At 35.6% G+C, this 19,654-nt stretch overlaps 1 long non-coding RNA gene across 6 annotated transcripts; it reads left to right on the plus strand.

Moving 5' to 3' along the window:
* Positions 1-1,906: 1,906 nt before the first annotated feature.
* On the plus strand, positions 1,907-19,432 carry LOC124897719. Of its 6 annotated transcripts, XR_007054615.1 has the most exons (6): positions 1,922-2,066; positions 5,128-5,272; positions 17,437-17,596; positions 17,781-17,860; positions 18,032-18,114; positions 19,024-19,432. It is a non-coding gene; the product is annotated as an uncharacterized LOC124897719 (long non-coding RNA). The 6 variants fall into 6 exon arrangements; XR_007054617.1 differs by adding an exon at positions 15,384-15,541 and having other exon boundaries at positions 1,907-2,066; positions 17,437-18,114; XR_007054618.1 differs by having other exon boundaries at positions 17,437-17,860.
* Positions 19,433-19,654: the final 222 nt, after the last annotated feature.

Raw genomic sequence — 19,654 nt, forward strand, 5'->3', positions numbered from 1 at the left:
AAATAGTTAAAATCTGAAAAATACGTATAAGGATCTAATAAGTAACTATGCCCATAAAATACATATATAAACTGAAAAGGTACATTTGCGTTATTGATAAATACATATGTATCATAAAAATATATGAAACTGAAAAAAACATATAACGACATATTAATCAGAACTAAAAATATATATGTATTAATAAAAAAAAATATGTGTTAAAGATACATACATATGCGTTATTCATAACTACATATGAATATAAAAAAATTACATATGTATTGCACAAATGACTATGACACTTGTAGAATTTTTCTTAGTCTCAAGTGACATAATACATCTCCCTAATTGCGCTTAAACCACATAATTCTTCTTCTTCACGTAGACATCAAATATACTATTATTACAAAACATCTTGTACTGATTCTTCGTTACTATTGACTTAATACGATCTTCAATGTCGTTGACCGTATGACATTCTATATGTGGTACAAATTTGGACAATACTCTTGCCATGTATATTTGATCGCGCAACATCTACATACCACAAAAAATACAATTACAAGTCTAAACAGTGTCACATATGTATTTACAAAAAACATCTTAAATTTACATTACAACATGTATACATAAATTCAGTGTATGTATTTTATGAATACATCACTGACCCAAAATTAAGTTGTCATACATCAAAATACATATCGTGTTCATCATCTCATGAATAACAAATACAACTGAACAAACAAAAAAAATCTTAGAACAAACAAATACAAAATACATATCTAACCCGTAACAAATACATTACATATAATTACAAAATACATATCTTAAAAGTAACAAATACATATCTTCACACTACAATTCCATATCTTAACAGTAACTTTCACATAAGCAGATAATTTATCAAATGTATATATAAAATACATATCTGAACATACAGTCTAAAAAAATTAAAATATAAATACATAAAATTTTATGAATACATGAATGGTCCAAATTTAAGTTATCAAGAAAAGAATACAACTGAACATCAAATACAAATCTTATCAGTAACTAATACAAATATCCAACACATATCTTAAATACAAAATACATATCTTAAATATGTGTTTTTTCATCCGACTTCCTCTTTTTCATCGATTTTTAAATTTTTGTGGGTTTTGGGGATGAAGATTTTCTCAATGCTTTCCGTTTTATGATTTTCACAATTTTTTTCGAATCGTTACACTGATTCAATCTCACACCTCCCTTATACTGAAAATTAGTAGAAACCAAGTTAATTTTTTCTTTTGTTAAATCAAGACTAAATGATGGTAGTTCATCAGACTCAAAATTCATCGGTGGAATCCCATTAACTGAACTGCTACGATGTGTATGTACTGGCATTATCGCGTAACTCCAAAAATTTCAAACCGCAAAAAAAAAAAAAAAAAAACTCATAGAAGAAGGTTGAAAAGCCGAAATTAATTTACAAAAAAAAAATTATATGAAAAAAAATAACAAGCATTAGCTGTAAAATCATCTTCCCTTAATTATTGGGGAACAAGCTTATCCGAAATTAGAGAGCACATAGCGATTTTGAAAAAAAAAAAAAAAAGCAAACGTTAAAATGGAGGAAACTGAAATAGGTAAATTGCTTGAAAATAGGGTAAATTGCCTTGAAAATAGGTAAAGGAAAAGTAATTGGTGGAATCCACGCTCATAACTCTAGAAAAATCAAAATATTTCTAGTTTTGACATAAGTTGTAATTTTGAGAAAATATCATTATTAATTGTAATTAAAGTCTTAAGATTGTTAGTTTCTGTAGGCCCAATTACTTCGGATTTGGCCCAAATTCCCTAAACCCACTAGTTATTTGAAAAAAAAAAAAAAAAAGGACTCTAGTCAATGTTTTCTTACTTGTTTTCAATCCAAACAGTGAGAGTAGCAATTAATATAATTGCTTAAAGTTAGGAGGGCTCAATTGCCACTTGTCATATTATATAAGTAGTCTTTTGCAATTAAATCAAAAGCCAAAAATTAGAAAAGAAACTCAAATAACCAACCGTTGAATGTCGCTGGGTTGTAGCACTACGGGCTCCAGGTACTTTCTAATTTCCTTTATTTAACCTGATTTGAGTCGTGAAAATAGCCTCTGTGGTCCGGGCCAGCTGTAATTTTGGGGGATTGGAGGAGTTAGCAGCTTTGTTAGTTAACAGGAGGCAAACTCAAGAATCTATGTATAGATCACGCGACTCAAATTCTTCACCTTGTTCAAATTTGATTGAGTTGTGAAGGGGAATCGTTGCAATGGACCTGATTTCAATTGAATTTAAAGCTAATGATTAGATGTTTTTGATGAGAGATGAGGGTTTACTGATATGTAGGTGTGAAATCATGATGGTTGAAGGTGATAAAATGACATGAGGTAGATTTATAATCACATGGAAGGAAGTTATGTAAATGAACCTCCAATATCTTGAAATCTATATGAAATTTGTGATGAACGGAATACAATAAATGCAAATAATCCATATAGGCAATACGAACTGGTTGGATTAATATAGTCATTATTCACACATTTATATTAGATCATGCATTTGATAAGAGTCTATGAAGTATGTTTAGAGATTGTATGGAAGTGTAAGGATACGTGCAAGATTAGAGAATCTCTAATTTTTCATAGAAATACAAACAATTGAATGGTAGAATGAGACGTCCCAAATCCAAAAGAATAGATATAGAGAATGCATATAGCGCGCACCTCACTAGTTTGGAGTTGAGGTGTTATTGTTAATGTAATGCTATTCTTGCCTTTCCGAGCTGTCAATATAGGTCTTCAGATAAAGGATCCTCTGAAATTCCTCCTTATTTATTTTGAAAATACTGATAAAAATAATGTGGTTATATAGGATCCAATAATTAAGCAAATCCCTGCAAGTCGTCACTTGCTGCCCCCCATATTCTCATGATAATATATTAATTTTAAGATAGCATTAGTTACATAACTAAGTTTTTTACCCTTCCGATGGCGAATTACTCCATAATTGCAAGTTTATGCGCCATCAGCTTCTGCACATGCATGCTTCTTCTTCTATTCGATCTTGCAATTTCTTAGGTTAACTGAAAATGGTCTCGTCAAACCACAATCTATCTTAAAGTTATCTAATTGGCTCCCATTCCAGCCTGACCTACAGTGTAGCTGTCGGAGTTTTGATTTGCTCGCTTACATTTTCTTTCGGATTTCTATCACTAACTTCAATCATAGTACATGAGCTATATTTACATTTGTTATTACTTGGTTTAAGGAAAATTTTGAGCTTATCATCAGCATGTTTCTTAAAGAGCTCTCAAGTTTAGTGGTTAGGGTCAGATTCAAATTATTTCAAGTCCTTTGACAGAACTCATTTTGGTGTAACTTGCCACTTACTTCACCTCATATGATTGCGTGGTGGAATGGTCAAGACTTAATTTTTAGCAACAACAGCTCATACTTTCTGTCATACTCCTCAATTTCACTTATGGTCTTTGAAATAGTATAGCACTTCCTTCAGCTTTTGAAGAAAAATATAAAAAGAAAGCTTTACAAGGAAGCAACTGATTCTTGTGTCTCTTATGCTTTTAATGGATATGTGAATGTAGACTCTAGTGCCATTGAATTGTGAGCTCGACATTGTGCAACAATAAGCTTACTAATCATATTATACAATATTAAATGTTTCGGATGCAAGTGAAGATGAGGAATATAATGATGTCACTCCTTAAAGATTCTCATTTAAACAGTAATATACAAGCTACTTTCTCTGTGATGGATCAGATGTTTATCCTGCTACTTGATACTCGTTGCCATGTCTTCTTTCACTAGTTCCCAATTTGTCACACAATAAAAATAATTCATGCTTTGGCTGCTGCAAGACTATGACATTTTGAGTTATAGTTCATATTGTCTAATAGGTCCCATGCAAGCATGGAATTTCAGAGCTAGCAGTTGAGGTGTTGTTGATATTGTTGTTTATTTTTAAATAACAACAAGATAGTAGTTGTACCAAATGTAATGAGAAATCTCCAGAAATAGAAGTGGTACACAAAAAGTATAGAACTTGTAATAAACATGGTTATATATGAAAGACATGCAACTATATATACTAACAGGAACCTATAGGTGTATCAAAACAAAGGGACAAAAACCAAACCCTTATATATACAAGTTTTTTTTGAAGAGGGACAAAGCTAGCAGTTGAATAATTGGACAAACGAGTAGTTCAGTCAATGCAACACAAAATTGCTTGCCAAATCATTATTCCCTAGGGTTGGATCTACTTACAAATTAGAGGTCGACAAATGTGCATGTTTCTTGCATATCCATGTTCTCGTTTTGCACAAATCATTCTAATATCCCAGTTTCAATTTCAACATTTCTGCTGCATTAAATTCCTAGAAACTAGGCGTCCATCAGTTATTTTTTGTGACAGTGAATACTTCCATATGATGCAATCTGATTTATTGGCTCAACTGTTTTATACTATAATCTCTAGGGCATTTGCTCTTTGTCCGTATGATGCATGTTATTCTGAACCCACAGTAGAAAAGATTTGGCTTATATTGTGCTTGACAAACAATTTTTGTGTCTATATTTGCCAATTTTGTTCGATGATTTTTCAACAACGCTGTGCAAACCTAAACTGTCTGATATCCAGTGCCATTAATGGGATTGGCTGGTTATCTAGCCTGTTTGTTTAGGAAAAACTCTTCCACACCTATAATTTCACTTCGTAAAGTATCCATTAGCTTACCTAGACTGCATAAATCAACCAAGTTTAGACTGTTGGTTCTACCAAGGTTAGTTGGCTCTAAAATGCTTCCCACTATGTTTCTGCTTTCATAGGTCTAAGTTTGTTGATCTCATGAACATAAATGTTTTATTTCATTTGTGGTTTGATAAAAACTTCACCAAAATGTGGCTCTATGTGCACTCATAAAATTTGAATGAGCTTTTTCCATATGCAATTTGTCTTCGTAGTCCTCCTCCTGTGGCATCTTACAACATTATGACATCTTGCTTGGTCAAGTATTAGTGCAGATATAAAACATTTGAGACCTTAGTGTTTCATGTCTATTGCATTATTTTGAGAAATAAGACTAAAGCATTTATGCTTTCTGGGCAGGAGAAAAAAATGAGGCATTTCAGCTTCTCTTTGGTCTGGTTAGCACATTAGCCTTTTAATGCAAGTTGTTGCTTCAAAGGTGCCCTTCAGGAGTCTCCACACAAAGTTTTATGATTTTGAAAGATACAAGTCGAGCACATAACAAGTATGCTTGTCTATCTTTTAAATGATTACTCTTATTGTACTTGTATATGGTATTGTATATGGTATTACTGGATATGTTGATTTTGTCCTTTTATTATTCCTTGTCTAGATTGTTTTATTTTGAGCCGGGGGTCTATCGGTAACAGCCTCTCTATCTCATTTCTGAGGTAGTGATACAGATTGCGTACACTTACCCTCTGCAGACCCCACTTGGTGGAAATATACTGGGTATGTTGTTGTTGTACTCTTATTGCTTGAATCCAGTTAGAAAGCGGGACGAAATAACTTTGAACTACTAGATCAGGTTGAACTTGTACAATTTGTAGGTCAACATTAAGAGATTTTAAGGACAACTGGCACCTTTTGCTCCTCAAGCTACTGCTTAATTTCAAACCCTGGATTGTTGCACTTGGCTGGTCTTTAATTTGTTTAGAAGGAGACAGTCTGGTCCTTTTTGGTAATTCAATCAACCAATCTGACCCTTTTTGGCAATTCAATCAACCAATCTTTTTAAGAATCCCATAAGTTCCAGAGTCTTCCAACCCTTTCTTCTTTTGCCCATCTCTCATATCCTTCATAATCCATCATCAGACCTTGCAACCCCTTATGCACTCCTAACTCTGCTCCCTACTTCTAGCAACCTTGCTGTTTGCCTCATACACTGCATTTCTCCATGCATTCCCCCTGGTTGGGAAATGGCGCTGCAGCATGTGCAACAGGATGAGGAAGAATGCAAATGTTGCGGGTACTTAAAGATGGGGTTGCAAGGTGCAGGGGAAGGTCATAGAGCCACTTAGTGGTCATTTAGATGCCACTTACACACTGACACCTCCATATTATTAATACGGTGCATCAACAGTACACCAAACTCTGGTAATTTACCACACCTGCCTCAATGTTGTTAAAAATGTCTTTCTCACAGATTAATTTGAGTTAGTTCTTTTTTTCCAATTCAATTTTAGGTAATTACCAAAGTGGGGTTCATATATCTCTAAAATTAGAGATGGCATACTTTGTCTACCATTTGTCCTATCTCTATATCAACTGTAGCACTAATCTCGAGATCATAATGCAGCTGTATATCAATACTTTATAATGCACATATTATCTTCTCTTTGCATGAGATGAACCCTTGGAGGGATAATCATTGAAGCTAATTGTTGTACAAATTTTATTCTGATTTAGTTGTTCCAATTAGAATGAAAATGTAAAGCGCTGGATTTTGTTTTGCTAAGTATTACTTTTTCGTTCAGGCGCTAAGATGAGCACAAGGGCATTTGAAAGGTTAAAAATGTGTATGACACCTAAATCTTATGCTTAAGAGGTTTTATGGATGTTTATAATAAGGAGGAGTAAACTTGGCAAAATTTGGAAATGTTTGACGAAAGAAAATGATCATAGTCGCACTTAATCTAACTTCAAAAGATCATATCTCCCTACGTATATTGAGTTGAGCTTTGAGATAAATGTCAAATTTAAGCCCTTGACGTCTAGTTTCCGGAACATCAAACCGTTCGTTAATCTGAGTGTAGTAAGTTATGACTGTTTTTCCAAAGGGTGATTGTGCTGTCACATGTGGGGCAATGGTAGGGCGAAGCATAGCCATAGCACCACAAAATGGAGGATTCTAGAATGTATGAGGGCGATAGTGGGGCGACTAGCAAGGATCCCCAAGCCCAAAAAACACAGAAGTCTGGGAAGGTTTTCCCAATCATAGTGTAACATAACCCCTGCAATTTTTGAAGAGTTTTTCCTCTAAGGATCTCTTACAACATCTAAGATCAGTTTCCTACCATCAAATTGAGTTTAAGCTATGATATTAACACTGATAGGTTCCTTTAATATCGAGTAAAGATTTTAAAGTGAGATCGCCTAAAGAGCAAGAATTAGTAGAATTGCCCATAAACAACTTTCCCAAGAGTTACAAGAACCCTAGATTTTGAGAAGAAGAGAGAAAAGAGAAGTTTACTGATATTTCTTAATCCACAAAAACTGCTTACAATTGAGAATGCAACTGTTGCTTTATACAGGGGAATTTCCAGAAGTTAGTTATAACTAACTTTCACCTAACAGCTCCAACAACTTTAACTAACTCCCTCTGTCACGTGCTAGTCATGTGACTATTTAATTCCTAATTACAATTGATTAAATCGGAAAGAAAATTACAAAAATCACTAGAGTTGTAACAATACTCCCCCCATCACAGCATCCATGTCCTCAAGGATGGAAATCTGGAAACTGCTGGCAGATAATGTGGTAATCCTCCCATGTACTATCCTCCGTAGGAGCATTGAACCATTTGATAAGCCATTGTGAAACAGCTCGACCTCTCTTTTGCACCATCCTCGTATCTATAACAGCTTCAGGTACTAGCAAAACGGACCCTCAACTAGAGTGCACCACAGGGAAAGTAACAGAAACTGGATGGGATCCTACCTTCAATTTCAGTTGTGATATGTGGAAAGTAGGGTGGATTTTAGCATCCGCAGGCAAATCCAGTGTATAAGCAACCTTCTCCACCTTTGCAACAATTTGGAAAGGTCCAAAAAACCTAGCCGAGAGTTTCTGAAAAGAGTGAGACTTGAGTGACGCTTGTCTATAAGGCTGCAACTTAACGTACACTCAATCACCAATGTTGTAGCACTTGTCAGTTCTTTCTTTATCAGCTTGTACCTTCATTCTACTTTGGGCTTTAGTCAAGCAAGCCTTGATAGACCTCAAAGTGGCCTCTCTAGCCACCAAGCTTCTGTCGACAACATCCAATTGAGAGTCAAGTGGTAAGTAAGGCAGTAGAGGAGGTGGTGGTTGACCATATACAACCTCATAAGGAGTCATCTTGATTGAGGAATGGTAAGTGGTATTATACCACCACTCAGATAAGGGTAACCACATAGGCCACTCTTTAGGTTTCTCAAATGTCATGCATCTCAAGTAGCATTCTAAACATCTGTTAACCACCTCAGTTTGCCCATCAGTCTGAGGGTGGTATGTAGTGGATGTCAACAAAGAGACCTTCTGAAGAGCAAACAATTCCTTCCAAAATCTGCTAGTGAAAACAACATCTCTGTCTGAAACAATGGGCTTAGGCATGCCATGCAGCCTAAAAACTTCATTCATGAACAACTGAGCTACATCCAAGGCTGAATAGGGATGTTTGAGAGGCAAAAAGTGAGCAGCTTTTCTTAACCTATCCACAACCACAAAGATCACCCTTTTCCCAGCAACGGGAGGTAAACCCTCAATGAAATCCATTGAAATATCTTGCCACACACTAGTAGGAATGGGTAAAGGTTGTAGAAGACCTGGATAAGACACATTTTCCGCTTTGCATTTTTGACAAACATCACAGTGTCTGACAAAGTTATACACCTCTTGCTTCATCTTTTTCCCATAAAAGCCTTGCCTCAATCTTTGTAAAGTGGCTTTGATCCCTGAATGACCTCCCAGGCACTCTCATGATAGAAAACCATAAGTTTTATTCGAAGAGCTTCATCATTCCCCACCATTAACTTGCCTTTCTTGCTTAATATACCAGTTTGATATTTGAGGTAAGGTTTGTGTGGTAAACAGCTTGAATTGTTTGAATCAACCTCATGAGTGCAGGATCTATCAACCACGATTGTTTAACTTCTTCCACTGAACTTCGGAAATGCTGTTGAGTTGGATCAAACTATCCTTCCTGGACAAGGCATTAGCCACAGTGTTATCTTTCCCTTTCTTATAATCAATGGTATAGTCATACCCTAGCAACTTGACCAACCATTTTTGTTGACTCGGAGTAGTAATCTTTTGTTCTAACAAATATTTAAGGCTGTTATGATCAGTCTTGACCACAAAATGCCTACCAAGAAGGTAAGGTCTTCACTTCTGAACTGCTGAAACCAAATCAAGTAGTTCCCTTTCATAGACTGACAGAGCTTGATTCTTATCACATAAGCCCTGGCTAAAAAAAGCAATTGGTTTACCTTCTTGAGTCAACACTGCACCTATGCCTCCATCTGAAGTATCCGTCTCAATGACAAACTCTTTGGAAAAATCAGGAAGAGTGAGTATTGGTGCTGAAGTGATACTAGTTTTGAGTGATTCAAATGCTGTAGTGGCCTTCTCATTCCATGCAAACTTTCCATTCCTTAACAAATCATGCAAGGGCCTCGCAATGAGGCCATAGCCCTTTATAAATCTCCTATAATATTCGGCCAACCCCAGGAACCCTCTTAATTGTTTAATAGTTGATGGTAAAGGCCAATTCACCACTGCATCTACCTTGTGTGGATCCATAGCTACCCCTTGTCCAGATATAAAATTAGCCTAAATAATCAATCTGAGAAACTCCAAAAGCACACTTGCTTTGTTTGACAAATAAGGTATGATCCCTCAAAATTTGAAAAGTGATTCTCAAATGAACTAAATGATCAGACATTGTAGGACTGTATACCAAAATGTCATCACTAACACTGATAGGTTCCTTTAATATCTTTAAAGTGAGATCGCCTAAAGAGCAAGAATTAGTATAATTGCCCTTGAACAACTTTCCCAAGAGTTACAAGAACCTTAGATTTTGAGAAAGAAAAGAGAAGTTTACTGATATTTCTTGATCCATAAAAACTGCTTACAATTGAGAATGCAACTGTTGCTTTATACAGGGGAATTTCCAGAAGTTAGTTATAACTAACTTTCACCTAACAGCTCCAACAACTTTAACTAACTCCCTCTGTCACGTGCTAGTCATGTGACTATTTAATTCCTAATTACAATTGATGAAATTGGAAAGAAAATTACAAAAATCACTAGAGTTGTAACAAACACCTTAATTACAAGGAAACCTTTTCAACCCATAGATTTCAAGAAAAATCGGCAACAAGTTCAAAGAATGATTTTAACTAAGTTCTTCGATGAAGTAAGTCTTACAACACTATCGTATTCAAAAATCGATTATAAGTCTTTGAACGATTCTAGTATACAGAATCACATTATATAACTAGAGCCACCATCACCTTGGAAAGATTGAAACTTGAACCTAGGGTTCTTGAGAACTAACAAAGATCATTAATGGTATACCTAATCATTACCTTTGGTGATGAAATTCAATGTAGATTCAGAATGTTTTTGGTGATTATTGAGTGACTTTGTTATGAATTTAACCAAGATGGAGGTCCTATTTGCAAAGATGTCAAATTACATTTGGGACCTCGGGAAGATGTTTATATATAGTAGAGGAATATAATCTATTAGAGGAATGTTATGAAGTTGTCTTTTATTTTCTTAGTAGTTTTAACATTCTGAAATCTCCCTTTTCTATTTTCCTTTTGTTTCTATGATGAATTCTTATTTCAATGTATGTGAATATGAATCTCCTTACCAATATGATTCCCCATCGTTACAATGGTGCTTTCATTGTCCCTCCTTTACCAAATGGGTATCATCTTCCTTTCAAACTCCTCCAGCCCCATACAACCAGTAAGAATTACTGCCCCTTCATCACCGAGCCCCACTTATCCACCTCCAATTTTGGAGAAGATCTTCACTTCCCTCAAAATCGTGCAGGATGCAGTGGTAGAGTCGCAAGAACGTAGCAAACGTATCCTCTCATCTATTTGCCATGTGTGATCAGTGTTGCAGGAGGAGATGCAATCGAACTCCACTTCCATTGATGCTCCAGAGATTTTAAATGCTATAAATATCACCTCTGTACAAGAGTCAACTTACGTTGATAGTAACGCCGAGGTGGCTGATATGGTGAAATCCCATTTTGATTCAGAGCTTCCTGTTCTTGGTGTTGGAGATAAAATACCGCAATACGTTTTTCCTGACGTGCTGTCCAGTGATTCTATTGATGCTACCGAGCTCAAATTCTCACCTCTCTTTCTCAGTTAAGGGATCACTAGAGTTTGACTGCAAGGTGTTCGATGGAGTGCCGAAGAGGGATATTTCTGCAGAATTTCATAGTCCTAGTGCACCTATTGGCTCGCTTCCACCTGTTTTGAGCATTAATGATTGCAAGTGGGTGGATACTGGGCGGTTAAGTGATTCATTTGACAGGCACTAATACAACCAAATTAAGCTCTTAGGTTGTGCTCCTCTTTTGATTAATCGTTTAAGTTCCTCATCAGATACACCTAAACTGTTCGATAAACTGGCTGAAAGAAGTAGATGGCTTTCCATGTTGCATGACTCTGAATATATAGGTGAGGCCGCCTAAACTGTTCGATAAACTGGCTGAAAGAATTAGATGGCTTTCCATGTTGCATGACTCTGAATATATAGGTGAGGCCGAAGTGCTAATTGAATGCAGTGATAATCTTATAAGTTTTTGTAATTCCTACAAGCTATTGGGTATATCTCTAGAGAATTCATTTTTGTATTTTCTTGATCGGGCTGCTATTTCTCGTGTGGAGAGGTACGCAATTAATCAATTCAGGCATGTTAGGGCCAACTGCAAGAGGGATATTAGTATGGAGAGGTACATATTCGAGAACGCAAATGTTTTTAGTGGAAATTTCAGATCTTATATATATCTATTGTCTGATAATATGGCACGTGCAACAACTTTATCTTTATTGATTGAGCTTTGTTCATCCGAACAAGTAGAACCAGGCTTGCCTCTTCGGTTGCCTTTCGACTTTAGGTATAAGATTGGAAATTTTACACGGCAAATAAATCTGGAATTGGTGATTTCTCAGCCTGCACGAATACTTGAATGGATTGATTCTCTCAAGGGTTGGACGTCACTTTCGCCTCGACAAGAACAAGTTGAAGGAATTTCGATGCTTGTTGGTCAGATTGAAGGATTGTCTGACTATGATTATGACTCATGCGTGGTATATGTACCTAACAGCAAATTCTTGTCAAGGAATGGCCCAACACATGTCAAATATTGGGAGAGATATACAGGACTCGACTTAGTGAAAGGGTGGAGGAAACATCTTGACATAATACTTCCAATATTAGTGACTTCTATCTGGGTAACTTAGGGAGCATATATTATGGCCTGTTTTGTGGATGGTAAGATTTTAAAAGCTACAGTGCTACATAATGAGATGGTTGTGCAAGAAATTAAATCAAATATTGTGCTATGCACCAATCAGATTCATGAATTTTGCAATGAATATATGCCATTGGAAGCTGGTTTTGTGTTGGTTGCCGGAAGTACTTGGCTCGAGGTGCAACCTTTTTCTTATTCCTCAACAGCTTTTCTTATTTTTATCAGGTTTTCAATCCATACCTTTGATCCTGGTATACTCAATATCCATATAACTGATGATATGGACCTGGCCATGCATACACATACTAGTACTCCTGCTACTTATTATTTAATTGCTATACTGGGGCGCGACCGAGTACATGACCCTAGATAGGAAGGTCTGGAAGACGCGAATTACGGCAGAGGATTAGGGCCAGTTTGGGTCGCTAGTGTAGGTAATTACTTGATGGGGGTTTTATTCCTGTTATGATTCCGCATTCCGTGTTCCATGTTTATTACGAATCTGTGTGCTTCCCTCTGCTTTCCTCTGTTTTATATTCCTTATGGGTGCCGTATTTAGGTTATGTAATCTGCTTCTGTGCTTTACTATGTGTTTGTGTGGTATCTCGTGCCTTGAGCCGGGTCTTTCGGAAACAGCCTTTCTACTTCATCAGAGGTAGAGGTATGGACTGCGTACATCTTACCCCCCCCCAGACCCCACTAGGTGGGAATACACTGGGTTTGTTGTTGTTGTTGTATACTGGGGCGCGAGCAAATTGGTGGCCTTGTGATGGAAGAAGTAGGCACTGATGCATTTGTAAATTTTGATAAAATGACCAAGTCCAGTGCTCAAGTGTTCTTGTTATCTGAAACGGTGATGTTTGACATTCACAAATCAAATGGTCCTTTGTCTGTTGTAGTTAAGAAGTGCATTTTGATGTTCTTTGAAATATCATAGAATAGAACGGAACACAACAATTTGTATGAAGCAATTTCCAAGAACATCCAGTTCGGTATCCTTCTTGCAACAAATAGTTTGGCTCTTAGCTATGTGGTTCTTGAACACTCAATAATGGACTTAGTCGCTAAGCTTGCAGTTGGATTGACACATGTTTTTGGTCTATCAATGTCTCTTTCATATCTTACTGTTGATGTTGTTTCTCATATACTCATCTTTGCCTACACAACTATTCTAGTAATTTTCATAAAGACCAAATACTCCTTCCAAAATATCACAGTAATGCAAGAGTACGTGAAGGACCCAAGCAAGTTTACTACGATTACTCTAGCTCCAGTTCCTGCTACTTTTTGTGACCCTTATGGTACCCAGACTTGGCGCAAACCACTTGAGACTACTGATGCAGAAGAAAAGGAAAAGCAATATTCCATGATTAGTAGTAAAGATGTCTTGACCCATCACCCTCGTTGCCATGTTTCTCAGTATAAGTTTCATTTTTGCAAAGCAGAAATATTTGTGGAGAATTACTCCAGATCTTGGAATCATTTTTCATCATTTATGTGCACATGTAATTGGTGGCACATTAAACTTTCTTATCTGGAGAAAACATGGATGCAACTCTTGTGGCTTTTAAATGATGCTTTCCCTTGGATTTCTAGTAAGTTGGTTTTGAAAGTGCCTATACGTTGGGGTGCTTCTTGGATTACAGAGATCCTACATGTGCTAATGCCACCAATACAAACTGCTTTAGAGGAATCTGATCCAACTATTAACAGTGATCTTAACTCAAAGCTCCATCAAGTGTTCAATGTTTGCCCTTTGGTTCTACCATCCAAGGAACTCTTTGGTGATTATCTTGTTAGATGTGGATGCATCCTCTAGTTTGAAAAGCAAAAAGAAGGATCAATATTGGAAGTTGCTTTGGATAATGAAGCTTTTGAGGAATTCTTTTGGGTTGTTAACACTGACAAAGAGGAACATAACAACACCATGTCTCTGTACGACTATACTCGAACCTTGAGGACAAGGTTCTTATTGAGGGTGGGAGAATTGTTATGAATTTAACCAAGATGGAGGTCCTATTTGCAAAGATGTCAAATTACATTTGGGACCCCGGGAAGATGTCTATATATAGTAGAGGAATATAATCTATTAGAGGAATGTTATGAAGTTGTCTTTTATTTTCTTAGTAGTTTTAACATTCTGAAATCTCCCTTTTCTATTTTCCTTTTGTTTCTATGATGAATTCTTATTTCAATGTATGTGAATATGAATCTCCTTACCAATATGATTCCCCATCGTTACAGACTTGTAGCAGGTAGTGTTCAAAAGGAAGAAATCGAGTTGAGTAACAACAATGCTTTTACTAAAGTTGTCTCCTCACAAAATTCATAACATGTATTTTTAGGTAACGTGTTTATATTGTTAATATGAGTTTGATTGGAGCGGGCTGGCTCATATTATCCATCAAATAATGTTGTCAGAATGATATTCCATTAAAAGTATAGATCCTTATTCTCAAAAGTTGCATTCCATGCATTCACATGTTTTTATCAAAGTGTAATAACATTTTTGAGTCGTGGAATTCTTTTATTTATAAATGATGCATTCTCTTTGACGCGAGATTTGATTTTAAACTGTTTGAGCAGGGAATGATTTATTGTTGAACTGTCTTAATGAGAATTTCAAAGAAAAATTGTTATTCAAGTTTTATGATTTGAGAATTGTTTATAACTGTTTTTGGGAGTCCCGAGATCTCTGAGACAGGTTAGTAACCCTTGGTGATTTACGAAGCCTTAAAACAACTTGTGCCAGAGTGGGAATTATCAATGTACCGTTGGTTCAGGTACAGTAAGAAGCCCGGTAAGGCTTAAATTTATCAGTTTTGCCGTTGGTTCAGGCACGGTAAGAAAGCCTTGGTAAGGCTTATAAGTATACATGCATGTTAAGAATCTTGATCAGTATGGAAACCACAGTGATGGGACTCGGCAATTAGGTGGGGATTGTCCTTGACTGTACAAAGAAGAAGAAGAATGAATCAGAATCCCTAGAAAAAAAAAAAAAATTTACAGAAGTTACAAAGAATGATTTTTCCTAAAGACGCACCAGGTTCTTGCATTAACTGTTTATAAAGAAGTTTATGATTTTTAACTAAGTCATGCATATCATGTTTTCATCTATGCCGCGTTTTAGGTTTAGCGGGAGGACTGCTTTACTCACTGGGTACTACTGCTTGGTGTACTGACACCCTGTTATTTTCTATGGGACCTACCTTGGCTTCTGACAATGTAGATGCAAGTTATATATGAGAGCAAGCGACAAGTTAGAATTTCCTCCTTCCAGCTGAGTTGGTGAGCTCCGTTGATACCATGGAGTTCATGAGCCGTTTATTATCATTCTTTATTTACGCATTTATTTACACCTGAGGATTAGTTGGACATTTATATCCCAAGCAATCCACGTATTCTTAGAGGCTTCATAGATAATTCAGAGCCATAAGTTAATTCTAAGTATTCATATCGATTTTCATATGTTTAATTATTTTTTTTCAAAGTTGAAACATGTGAAATGTTTTCAGACTAGTCTTTGAATATCTAAAAGAACGTCTTCTTTTATTTAAATGCTTTGACTGCATGACTAGGTAAGTTGTAAGACCAGAAAGGGTACATTCGATCAAGTTAAGACATCGGGTGCTGATCGCGGCTCAGTCAGAAATCGGTTTGTGATGGAAAAATTGGCTAGTTCTTAGAGAAGATGAAATTTAAATCTGTTGAGTGTGTCATCAGGATTGCTAACAAATGTACCAGAACAAACGTACAAATAGGGGAAGAAAAGAACGAAGATATAGAATTTTCATGGAGTGGGAGTGCGGGACAAACATATTCATAAAACAGACTTGGTAGAAGTATAAGTTGTATGATAAGATAATATCCAGTCTTATGCAAAATACTGGTATGTGTATAAATATCTAACCAGAAAGGAAGCTGAAATGAACAATAAAATTTTTAGGGAAAGAGCAAACAGGATACATACAGATTATTAGTTTTATTTATTTATAATATCTACTGCTGGGTTTATTCCATTCTTTCTTTAAGAGCCTGATGAAATTTTGGATTAGTTGCATTAGTTCAGAATCCACACAAAGTGGAATTCTCAGCCTTGTTGAAGATTTTGTTTTTATGTGTTCTTACTGATCAGGTGCCTATCGTAATAAATTTTACACATTTCATATAGTATGTCATTTTCATGAGGAGATTACGAAATTGCAAGTGGGAGAAAGAATCAATTAGCATCCCGACTAGTATTGTTGGCATTTGGGAATGAATATGTAATGCCGACTATCTTTTTCTTTTATGATTTGACTCTACTATTTTGTAAAGACAAATGTACATTATGGTGATTGATAAAGTTGTGCCACTTTTCAAAATTTGATTCGTGCATATTGCACACGCGTAGAGGTATAATTACGTGCGCACCTTCACCTAAATCACAAATGACTGCACATTTGTGAATGTATGTCAACTGTTGACTAAGATCAATCTTCCTCAAGTAGTGCATGCCCAATGTAAGATGGATGCGGATGCTAAGATAAGCATGGTCATACAAGACTAGACAAGATTAAAAGTGATCACATTCGCGATAAAGTTCAAGTAGCACAAATTAAGGATAACATAAGAGAAGTCACTTGAGATAATTTGGTCATGTCTTGTGTCGAGCACCATAGGCACGGTTCCATAGATGTGATCATGGTGAGCATAGGTGTTAAAACAGGACTAGATAGGCCTAAAATAACTTAGATTGAAATCTCGAAAGACCTACAATCTATTAGGATCCATGCAGATTAGCAAAAACTAGGACATTATGGAAGAAAAGATCTATATAGGCAATACCTATTCGTTGACAATATGTTTTCATCATATTAACACTTCTACTTTATATCCTATGCTTTTTTAGGAGTTGTTGATCCTAATGAAGATTTATATGTTAGTGGAATATAATGAACTTCTAGTACGTTTTATTTATCAATTATTATTTTGTATAATGTTGGCCTGAGATGAGTTTATATGGAGTATTCATAAAGCCGGCCACAACTTGTTTGGTATTGATTATTTTTTGGTGCCTGAGATGAGTTTATATGAAGTAACAATCCCAAATTGTTTGGGATTGAGGAGTTGTTATTGTATTTATTTTGTCTATTTTTAATTTGAGATCATCCTCAAGTTTTATCTGCATCTCCATGTTATAGGTGAAATCTCTTGTACAACAAAAAGAACAAGAATATAAATGCTAAATTCAACAGTGTGGCATCTTGATCGATGATGTCTGATGCATTTGAGGTGGGAATTGCAGGCAACCTTTCCTCGGGTTTCATTGTATCTCATCATCTTGTATGTGGGAGACACCAGGTATTTCAGTGGAGAGGAGATAATCTTGAATTCCTAGGTTAAATATTTCGTCCTATTCACTTCATAATCGAGTTAGATAAGTCCTTTTTTCCTTTTCGACTTGGAGGAGTTATGCAGAGTTTGTTAAGACAATATCCAAATGCTTCATGACAATTGCTCCTTGTAAATATTTCTGATTATGTAGGACAATTTGAAGTCTCCAGCATCTGCTTGTCGTCATTAACTTTGATGCTTAGTTCAAACCATCTTAGAGATAGTTATCAGGTAATCATGTTCTTATAGACTAAAACCAAAAAGCAAATTATTGATTTGAATAATGTTGCTTGGTCATGGTTAAAGGATCAAAACATGATGAATTTTTTGGCATTCTTTCTTGTTACAATTCTTTTGCCCCATGTGGATGATGTAGACTTGTTATTATGTTTTCTTGTGTAGTACTTAAATCATTTTACTCCTTTGGTTGGTTTGAGTGGGATGGATGGCTCAAGAAGGATATGACATATTTGTTCCTCTTATACGTAAGTTTCTGGTGATGTGCACTAATTAAATCTTGACTTGATGATTAGACATTTTTTAGTCAAGAATATGGTACACACACAAAAAAAAGCTTGAAAGCAAAGCCTTGAATGTATTTGATCAAGAATCTGGCTATGCCTAACATCATTTCAGCTAGGTAGAACCTAGCCTAAGAATTTGGGAGTGTTTCTTTTATGGATTCTTTGTTGATTAACATTGTATATTTGTACAATATATCACATTTACATGAAGCTTAAAAGAGTGTAAAGCTGAATTGGGACCACCATGAAAATACTTTTAGGAATTTCTTTTCAAAACTTTTTTGACCACTTGAACCTCAAAACTCTGATTCTTTTTCTTTTTTCCTTTCTCTGAAAGGCCATTTTGATGGAGAGTGACTTGACCACTTTTTCTTCAGAGGATAGTTTTTCATTTTCAAAGACAACATACCTGTGTAATCCCACCAAATGGGGTCTGGGGAGGGTACGATGTATGCATACCTAACCTCTACCTTAGAGGTAGAGCGATTGTTTCCAATAGACCCTCGGCTTCAAGATAAAAACACTCTATACAAGAAGTACCGGAGATTTTCATTTTCATTGAAAATTTTATTTAAAGATATCCGAATATATTTCAGGGTGGTTTTGTGGATTAGAATTCCAATGAAAGCCACTGCACCATACATTTATCCATCAGAGAATGACAAGTACTAAAGAGAAGATTGAGGGGGAGGGAAGAGTTTTCTTTTTCTTTCCTTTTGAGTTCTACAGTTGAAATGATTAGAAGATTCCCTCTTTTTTTCACAAAGCTTTATATCATCAATGAGTTTTTAGATGCTGTGCTTTGTGTTTATCATTTCAGTAGTGGGTGAAGCTATTGGATTATTGAACTTTTTCATCTTTTCTTTATAGGAAAGGTGAAGAGAAAAAAAGAATTTGGAGTGATATGTTGGAGACCATCACTGGCATTGACCAACGTTACCTCAACATCACTGAATCTTGAACCATTCTTAGAGTAGTGAATAAGGTGGATGATTTTGACAACCTCGAAAAAGATTGAAAAACAAACATTAAAAGTAGGAACTTTTATTACACATGTCCACTAAGGAGAAATTTAAGTCTTATGTACGAGGAAATCCAAAGGCGAATCTAGAATCTACGGTTTAAATTCTATGTATATATTTTCATGTATAAAGATAGTTCGAGATGAAGTTTAACTACAGAACTCACCCTTGTGATAACGCTCAATTGAACCTTCGTTAAAAAGTAAAACAATGGTCATATACTCATCATAATAAAAATCAAAGTGTTTCATGTTGAATTTAACATAAAATTAGTAATTATATGAGGTTATTAAGTCCTAGTTCGTTGATTTATATGCAACACAAATACCAATTATCTTTTAAATGGATTTTGATTAATAATAAAAACCAACAATTAAGAATGTGTAGTAAAGATAGATAATCCATATGAGAAAAAAAAAAAAAAACAGGTTTCATTGTTTCTATGAATATATTTATTCAATTTCATTAATCGTACGTCA

This window comes from Capsicum annuum, chromosome 4, assembly GCF_002878395.1.
Source record: "Capsicum annuum cultivar UCD-10X-F1 chromosome 4, UCD10Xv1.1, whole genome shotgun sequence".
In the NCBI taxonomy this organism is placed as follows: domain Eukaryota; kingdom Viridiplantae; phylum Streptophyta; class Magnoliopsida; order Solanales; family Solanaceae; genus Capsicum; species Capsicum annuum.